Here is a 10,267-nt window from a genome sequence, read left to right on the forward strand (position 1 = left end):
AAAGAAATATTTCGAAGCAAGCCTGAAGGCTGAAGTGGATAAATACTCAAATTTACAGAAATCCTTTACAGAACTTCAGGAGAAATGCTTAAGCTTCGGCATCCGATGTGTGCAGCGGCTGAAGGACGTGTTTCACTCTGTCGGAGCTAGCTCTTCGAAATTTACACCTTCAGCTGAAAACCTTCCAAAAACATTAGAACATATTGAAGACGAAGTTGATGCCCTTGACGAAGTTATTGGTGGGCACGCTGACTTCTGCGCCCTGGTAGCTTCTCGGGGCACAGCTGCTGCTTTTTTGAAGGCTGGCTGCACACATGGAAACATTGTGAACAGACCAAACTTCACCTTGTCAGCTTCAGATTTGTTAGATATCCCAAGCTTAGCCAGAAGCATCGGAAACAGATTCATGACCCAGATCTGGGTAAGTGGCGGGCGGAAAATGGCAGGCGACGAAGCTCGAAGCCAACTTAAGCCGGTAAAAAACTTATGTTTATTACTTTTACCTTCTCCTTTGAAATTTGTACCTTTCTTACTGTGCTGTTTGATATATACAGGATGACGAAGCTGAAGATTGACAATGCTGAAGTTTGACAAAACTGAAGACGAAGCCTTAGCTGTAGCTTAAAATTGCTTATAATGTGCTTTCCTGCAAAAATTCTTGGAGAAACTCTTGTAATATAGATATGGAGTAACTTATGTAAATTTGTACATACCTTGTAATATATTCTATCTCCTTTAACCGCATCCAGTCTGCTTTGCTGTGGACGAAACTTCTCTTTTGAGCCGAAGGCGAAAAACACCTTCCCTTCTTTTCGTACACAACGAAGCATAGAAAATTTTTCCTTCGAATCTTTTCCTTCCCTCTTTTTTTTCTGAAGCATCTATCTTTTTTGTGTAGCATGATGATGATTCTATATATGTCTAAATGGATGTTTATGAATGCAAATGACATGATGATATGCTATGTGCAAATGAATATTATAACACATGCTCAAAAAACCATAAGCACAGCCCTTCGTCCCCTCAAGAATGATAAAAATCTTTTTGCCGTTTACTTTTCGGCTTCACCGTTTACTTTTCGGTGAATCAGCGTTGACTTTTCGCTGTAAGCCTCCCTTAGGAGCTTCTTCGCCTTTTACTTTCGGCGGAATCAGCGTTTATTTTTCGCTGTAAGCCTCCCTTAGGAGCTTCTTCGCCTTTTACTTTCGGCGGAATCAGCGTTTATTTTTCGCTGTAAGCCTCCCTTAGGAGCTTCTTCGCCTTTTACTTTCGGCGGAATCAGCGTTTATTTTTCGCTGTAAGCTCTGCATTCCCTTAGGAACGACATTTGAGCTTCTCCCTGTTTTCTTTTCTTTCTCTTTGCACTCGAGGGTGCATTCTCAGCTTTTACATTTACATTTTTTGGGGGATATCGCTCTTATAGAATTGAAATAAGGAAAAGAAAAATTACATGTTGTGGCCCCATTAAAAACCTTTCTCCCCCTTTGGAAAGGAAAAGGGTGCCACAAAAAAGGAATATAAAAAATTACATCAAACTAAACATAATATCTCCGAAGCTCATCCGCATTCCACGATCTAGGAATGTCATTGCCGTCCAAGTCCTTCAACCTGTAGGAACCAGGTCTTGACGAAGATACTACCAAAAAGGGGCCTTCCCACTTCAGCTGTAATTTGCCTACTGTTTCAGGGTTAGCTACTCTTCGAAGTACCAAGTGTCCTGGTTCAATGTTCTTCAACTTGACCTTTCTATCACGCCATTTTATTGTTTCAGCTTGATATTTATTGATGTTTTCCACAGCTTGGAGTCTGATCCCTTCAATAGCATCTTTTTCTACGGAGCAATCAGCTTCGTGTTTGCCCTTTGCCGAAGCTACTGTCCTTATTGATCCTGTTTTAGCCTCTTCTGGGGTTATTGCTTCGTCACCAAACAACAGTTTAAAGGGTGTAAAGCCTGTTGATCTTGAGATGGTTGTGTTATGACTCCACACCACTTTGATTAACTCGTCTGGCCACTTTCCCCTCGGCTGATTGAAGATTGACTTCATTATTCCTGTCATTATGATCCCATTGGCTCTTTCAACAAGTCCATTTGATTCTGTGACACCCCAGTGTCACTCAGGGTTTTTCTCAAATGCCAAACCAAGAACCATCATTTTATGTGAACCAAAGTAAGCATGAGCATCGAAACAACTTAAGTAATAAAGAATTCACCAAGTATATACTTAAAAGTAACATGATCAAAACAATTGAGTCTTTTAAAAAGATAAGAATGTGCAACCCTAATTAAGAACCCTAAGTGAGCCCCATGAGCAAAATTCAAGAAAGTAAGAAAAAGGGAATGAAAAGTTTAAAATTATGACTTGAGCCAATTATGAAAATTGAAGAATATTTAATGGGCAACAAGAATGTTGAGAAAGCTTAGCCAAAATAATTCAAATAAAACCCCAAATCAAGCTTCTCATGTGGGGACTCATTGGGATTTCTGAATTTCAGAATTCTGAAATTCAGACCTTGAGCCAAAGATCAGGGATGTTCACCTTGATCCCTAACTCGAATCCTAATGGCCCCATTGACAAAATTGTATCTAACTAACCCCTCTGTCGTGTGCCAGAAGATGGCATTGGGACGCGAGCCCTAGACACGACAAAACCTTGAATTTGCCTCGGGTTTGGGCAGGGAGACAGACCAGATTTCCTGGCTCCATATCTCTGCAACCAGTAGGCAAAATCCTATGACCCCCACACAAGAATGGTAGCTTGTAGGGAGGAGAAGAGGTTTTGTGCACTAACCAAGGCGAGAGCAGGCTCGGATGAGCGACCACACGCGCCAGAACTTGGGCAGAACGCACGGGCACACGTGTTCGACCCTGGTCGGCACGCCAGAGCTCTCCCAACCCGCGCGCGCGCTCACCCCGGCGTCCGGTCAAGTCCGCCGCGCGCCCACGCCCTCGGCCGTGCCCGCCCGCGCCTATAAAGCCTCCCCGGGCGCACCTCTCTTCGCCCCGCACTCACCCTCTCCGGCCAGCCACCTTTCCTTAGCTCCGGCGAGCTTAATTCCGCCCGCCATTGCCGCCAGAGCTTCGGCCACCATGGCCAGCCCACTCCAGCCACCCTCAAGCCCCGCCAGTGCTTCGGCTAGCTCCGCCAGTAGCCCGTGAAGCTTGCCAAGCCCTCGGACCCGGCCGGATTTCACCGGAGGCCCGAGATCGACCTCACCGGACTTCGGTCTTCCGCCGCCGCGCGTGGACCGAGCTATCCAGTGAGTCTCCGCACAATTCCTTTCGCTCATATCTTCTCTGGCATCCCGTGGACCTCCCTGACCTATTTGATTGAACTATCTCGCCGTGACAAGGCCGGTCTCCTCGCCGCCGACGAGCATCCCCGCCTGCGCGCGTGGACCGACCGACTCCGGCCATCTCCGACGGCGTTCCGCACACCGTTGTGATCCCCGAGACCTCCCCTTCGTCCTCGACCACTTCACCGGAGCAACCTCGTCGCCGGTAAGCCCCTCCGCCCTTTTCTCCGCCGCGGCTACTGTTTAAGGTAGAAGAAGGACCTCGGGTTAGGATTGGTAGAACCCGAGGGGTTTTCTGTAATGTCAGTGACTCATGTGAATAGTAACCTAAGGACTGATTCGCGAGGGAAACTTAGAAAACCGCCAGGGACCCCAGTGCAAAGTGGATTTCCATTTAATCAATTCGGTTATCCTTTTTAAAATGACCAGAGAACTTAGAAAACCCATAACTTGATGAAATCTTAATAAAAAGTTGTCAAACCAATTTTGCTAGCTCCTGAATATTATGATCTATCATTTAAAAATAGTAAACCCCATGCTTTCTGTTCAAAATTTTAAAGTTTAAAATTAAAAACAGAAACCCACTAAACCTTGTTTAATTAAGGAAAATTAGTTTTCCTTCTGTGCTGAACTTAAGAAAATTTGTAGATGTTTAAACCTTATTTAGACACTGTTTAAAAATAGTAGGAACCCCAGCATTGAAAAATATGATGTAGTTTTTCATTTAAAGCTAATTTGTCCAAAACTTAGAGAAAATCAAAAAGGCCTTAGAAATTAATGAACAGTGATTAATAATATTTTTCCCAGTTTACTTATGCAACAGAGAACCTAGGAAAAATACAGAGACTATTAGTTCATACCAGTTTTAAATTAAGATGATTTGTTTAGCCTCATATAGACTGAAAATCAATTATTAGAGTTACAAAACTATAACCAAAATGATTAATAAAAATCTAGTGGACTTATAACCACCAGAGCCCCACTACAAAAATACAGAGCACCTCAGCCCAACTTTTTAAGTAAAGAAAATAAATACAAGGTGATAATAAGGCATTTTCCAAATAAATCATGAACAACCTCTGTTAATGTGGTAATAGGCAACCAAAAATTTGCTAAGCTCATGATGAGGTAAACTACCAGAGAAAAATGCAAACCCATGAAGAAGAAGTAAACCCATACCTTTTGCTAATGGTTAAAGAGAAAGACCACTTAATTCAAATAATGCAAACCACCCCTTCCCTTAAGCAAAAAGAAGCCAAACTTCAGAATGATTGCTCTTGCACAAAATACTAACTATGAAAAATAAGAACTCTGTTGTTTGATAATTTTCAAATATAGTGGTAGTAGAAAGCACCCATTTGGCTAGAAACTTGAGAAAACCATAGAAAATTCATTAAGAGGTATTAATGATTAGAAATTTGTATCAAGTCAGGTTATAACACCTAAAAGCCAGCAAAAATAAGTTTTAGAGAATTACCCACTGTTAAATAGTAGTTGTAGTTCAAAGCACCCCTTCTGCCCCAGAGTTTAATAATTTTGTCCAGAGAAAACTATTCACTTGCTGACCCCCAAATTTTGAGACAGGGAAACATACACCAGCAACAAGCCACTGTAATTTTTGTGGAATTTTTAGAATTTTATAAAAGCAACTTGTAGTTCAAACCTACTCTAAAACATTAAAGAGAATAAAAGAAAAGAGAAGAAGGAATAAACCTCATCCCAATAAGTCTAACTTGAGAACTTATCATTTATCCCTAAGACTTAAAAAGAATTCAGTGGAACCCCAAAAATAAACCTACCACTTACCTTAGCTAAGTATAACCCAATCTACCAAGCATACCACTAAGGGTTTTACATAAGTAAAGTTAACTTGTTTTAACTTAAAAGATCATACACCTTTAAAGTTGTAATTTCTAAAAGCACATATCATATCATGCATATATCTTACGCATTGCATTCATTAGATTGTAATCTTGCCGACGGAGAGTACGTGCTCATCCCCGAGCAAGGACCTGTCCAAGAAGAGGACCAAGAGCAGGCTTCAGAGGCTGCTATTGAGGATCTCCCCGCAGCCCCAGCAATTGAAGGCAAGCCCCGGTTTTATGCATAACCATGTTATTATATGCTACTTTACTACACTTAATGCTTGTAGGATTGCAATGTGCACTTAAGTGTAGGAGTTGCTTGAAACCTCTAGTTGCATGAACTTAGGATTCCTTTTTGAGATGAATACTAGTATGCTAGGTCGAGTAGCTGCTTGCTAATCAGGATCTTGGTAGAAGTCGAGTGATTTTTCTAGCACTCGCGCGAGGTCAGGAATTGATTGTATTCATCTTGATAACGGGATCTATGTTGGTCTATGGATTTGGATCCAGGGAGGATGCCTTGTCCATGAGACGGGAAAAATGAATTAAGGATTAATGTGTGGATACCTGAGTCAAGCTTTTGAACGTACTAAGCACATGCCGGGAAAAATGGTAACCGGTAAACCTAGTACCTGAGTGAAGTCGGGCGCGGACTTTATCCCTCATGCGACCTGAGACTGGGTCTCCCATGCTAGCTATGGTGGGTACAAGTGCGGTCACTGCACGGCGGCAGCCGGGGTCAGTGGAGCATTGTATGCCAAGGCGGTGAGGCCTGGACGCGAACGGGGAATCGATGGGGACAGTTGTCATGTGCGAGGTCGGAGTACCCTGACATGTCGTGTGTTTAGGTTTACCTTGCAAGGTTTAAAACTCGATTCAAATCGTCTGCTTCTCGCAGCTAATGAGACTGCTTGATTCCTTGTACTGCATCGAGTAAGAAGTGAAATGTGGTCACATGAGACAACTTGTTGATTGAACTAAATGCTTGTTACCATGTATGCTTAGAAGGAGCAAATCTAGCTAAGTTAATGATGGTAGAATTTGAAAAGCTAAAAATTGATTTTAGAAACAGCTAGTGCTTTTGGCAAACCAAACCCCTCAGCCAAACAGCTGCATAGTCTAGAGGTAGAGGAGTAGACTTCTCACACCGGTTAAGTCTAGCTGAGTATTAGTATACTCAGCCTTGCTTGTGGCACAATTTTTGCAGGTACCATGCAGGAATTGGTTGATGGTGTGACTTGGCCTACCACCCTGCCACCGGGTTGGACGGTCGAGTGGGATGTTGCTCCAGCAGGAGAGGAGCATGAGGAGTAGTGGGCTAGGCCTTGCCCATTTCCTCATTACCGACGACATCGATTATCCGCTGCACTTTATTTTGTGAACTTTATTTGCTACTCAAAAACTCCGATTTATGTAATAACTCAGTACTTAATTTGAGGTTTCCTGTTTTATTGTATTTCTTCTGTGACTCACCTTCGAGTGGGATTGTGGAATTTGATCCTGGTTAAGTGGCTCTATCAGACTAGATCTGAGGGACTGACGGGTTATTCCGATTTAAGTGTGTTACGACCCCTGGGGCGTGACTTAGGCACTTAAGCTGGAATAATTCGGGTGGTTCTGCCACAGCTGGTATCGGAGCAAATTCCACCACAAAGAAGGACAATAAACCATGAATACCAATTTTCAAAATCTAAAACTTGCCTAGAAACTATTACGGATCGACAGGACTAGACCGCTAGACCTAGGACGAAAGGCCTTAGGCATAGAGGGAGAAATAGGTGGCTAATTAATTAGGCCCTGTGGGCCAATACTTATATTTTAAGGATGCCCTAAAAAGGCACCCTATCTTTCTTTTGAGAGGCAACGTTTCTTCCAGCATGCATGCATTATAAAACCCCAAAGAGGAATTAAAATTTGAGCTAACCCCCTTTCTTTAAAACCATCCGGGCTCTCTTTTTCTTTTTCCTTCCACCATAATCTTTATCTTTGATTCCCTTCCGCAGATGAATTCACCCACCCCCGCCAGTGGAGGAGACTCTCATTTCAGTTCTGACTTCCTTTCTCGCGATGGCTTTCCTTCCATCTTGTGGGAAGTGCTTAACTCCGCCGGTTACCCTACGCCCCCTTTGTACACGGTGCAGTTGTATGAGGAGCATCGGGTACCTCGTTGTCGGGTCTGGCTAACTTTGGAGGCTCATCCCCTTCAGCCGGGTTGGCGTTCTCTTGACTCTGAGACGATTGGACTCAGGACGAACGACACCGTTGAGGCAGTGGCCATGAAGACTCTGACGACTTTCTGTGGCTACCATCCCCTGGAGATGGTGATGCACCCCATGGGACTCTTCCCTGCTGAGAAGAAGGATGATCCCATGTGGTGTAACCGCGTGAGCCATGTGAAGGATGTGTGGGCAATGTATCCTGACTTGGTTGGGAGGGTCACTGTTTAGTGCATGAGTGCGCTATACCGCCTTCAGGCCCTTCAGAGCGATGCTATGACACTTCTTGCTAACACCGCTCAGGCTGCCAAGCTCACTCTCGACAGTCGGGAAGATTTTGTGGTCGACCTATCCACAGAGTTGGTGGAGAAGGATCTGCAGGTGGAAAGGCTGAGCCAGCGTATTACCACCCTGGAGCAGCAAGTGGAGATCCGAGACAACACTATTGATGTCTTGGAAAACCAGCTTCACGATGTGCAGAGGGAACTCGAGGAAGCCAATGACCACTTGGACATGCACCACCTGGAGATGGAGGCCAATGAAGCAGGAAGCGAGGGAGAAGAGGCTCCCGAGGAGCTAGGACCAGCCCCTGGTGCCAATGGGACTACCTCCGCGATGCCTCCTTCACCCGTATCCAGTGTCGCTTCTACCGCTCAGGGTTAAGCAGTCGCTTTGACATTTTTAGGCGGATAGAAACCTATGCGAGCTTAGTAGTATCACATTTTGGACTAGGCTTATGGGTACTTTCCCCTGATTGATGTAACCCTGTAAACTTTTGAAGTCTGTGGGATCTTTGTCACCATGTTATCTTCATTTCGAACCTAATATTATGATTATGGCTTTTTCCCTCCATATGAGATGATATCTTGTCGTTTGAAACTGTGAGTTGGGATAACGATGGCGACAATCTCTGTTTTCAGATGGCAGCTAGGCAGCGTCGCGGGCAGAACGAGCAAGCTCCCCCGCCACCTCCCCCAGCTCCCACAGTGCAGGAGCTGATGGCCCAGCAGAATGAGATTCTGCGACAGCTCTTGCAGCGCCAGCCCCACCAACAGCATCATGGTGGAGGCCAGCATCAGCGACCTCCAGCTATGGCAACATACCAGGAGTTTCTGAGCACGCAGCCGCCCTTGTTCACCAAGGCAGAGGATCCGTTGGACGCCGACGTGTGGCTTCGCGTCGTCGAGTCCAAAGTTTCCCCTCCTCACAGGAGACTGCCCTGATGAGGCCAAGGTTCGCTTCGCCGCACAGCAGCTTCGCGGCCCTGCTCGGACTTGGTGGGACCACTTCCGTGCTATGCTCCCCGCTGATCGTGAGGTATCTTGGGAGGAATTCAAGACTGCCTTCAGAGGACACCACATCCCAGCTAGCATTCTTGATCGGAAGTTGAATGAATTTCTGGCCCTTAATCAAGGAACCCGCACGGTACTGCAGTATGCGCAAGCCTTCAACGACTTATGCCAGTATGCAGGGTATCATGCTGATTCTGATGAGAAGAAGAGGGATCGCTTCCGCAGGGGTCTCAATACCAAGCTGCGGGAACAACTCAACACTGTTCGGGCTGATAGCTTCAATGAGTTGGTCAACATGGCCATCTCCCAGGAGGATTGCATTGTTGCTCACCGGGCAGAGAAGAAGAGAAAGGCACCAATGGCAGCACCATCCGCTCAAGCTCAGAGGTTCCGGATTGTTTCTCGCAATCAGAGCAGGGGTTTTCAGCAGTAGGCAGGCAGATGGGTGATCAGGCCACCTCAGCAGCAGCAGCCGGCACCCAACCGCTATCCAGCTCCCGCCCCAAGGAACAATCAGCCTCCGCAGCAGCAGCAGTTCCGCCAGGGCAATGGGAACAAGTGTTTCACTTGTGGCAATGTGGGCCACTATGCCAAGAATTGTCCCAGGAACCAGCAGAGGCAGATGCCAGCACCAAATCAAGACAAGGGAAGAAAGCAGAAGGTGCAAGTCAGGCAAGGGAAGCTCAACTTCACTGCTCTAGAGGAAGTGCCAGAAGGAGCTCCTATCATGACCGGTATCTTTTCAGTTTATAATCAACCTGCTTTAATTCTGTTTGATTCTGGTGCATCTCATAGTTTCATTAGCCAAAAGTTCAGTGCTAATTGCAAACTGCCATTCTCTCACTCAAAAGGGTCATTCATGATAGTCACACCTGGGGGTAAAATTGCAACTAATCAATTAAACCAAAGTGTGCCTATTCAACTGGGAAGCCACATTATCAAAACCACTCTTCTTGTGTTGGGATTGGAAAATGTGGACATTATTCTAGGGGCAAATTGGATGACCTTGCACCAAGTTGTGCTTGATGTAGCCAGTCGTACCGTGGAAGTTAATTCTCCTTTCTGCTGGAATTTCACTTTGATTCTGCCTAGTCAGGGTTCTTCTCAGTCATGTGCTTTCTCTATGACGGAGTTACCCCTGAAGAAGATCCCAGTGGTCTGTGAGTATGCAGATGTCTTTCCTGATGAATTGCCAGGAATGCCACCGGACCGGGATATTGAATTCGCCATCGAGTTGCAACCGGGAACGGCCCCAATTTCCAAGAGGCCCTACCGAATGCCACCCGCTGAGTTGGCAGAGCTGAAGAAGCAATTGCAAGAATTGCTGGATAAGGGTTTTATTCGCCCAAGCACTTCGCCTTGGGGATGTCCAGCACTATTTGTGAAGAAGAAGGATGAAAGCTTGAGGTTGTGTATAGATTACCGCCCTCTTAATGCGATAACTATCAAGAACAAGTATCCTTTGCCTCGTATTGATGTTCTCTTTGACCAGTTGGTCGGGGCCAAGGTGTTTTCCAAGATAGACCTTCGCTCTGGCTACCATCAGATCAAAATACGAGCAAGTGATATTCCGAAGACGGCATTCTCAACCAAATACGGG

This window comes from Zea mays, chromosome 7 (genome assembly GCF_902167145.1).
Source record: "Zea mays cultivar B73 chromosome 7, Zm-B73-REFERENCE-NAM-5.0, whole genome shotgun sequence".
NCBI classification, from domain to species: Eukaryota; Viridiplantae; Streptophyta; class Magnoliopsida; order Poales; family Poaceae; genus Zea; species Zea mays.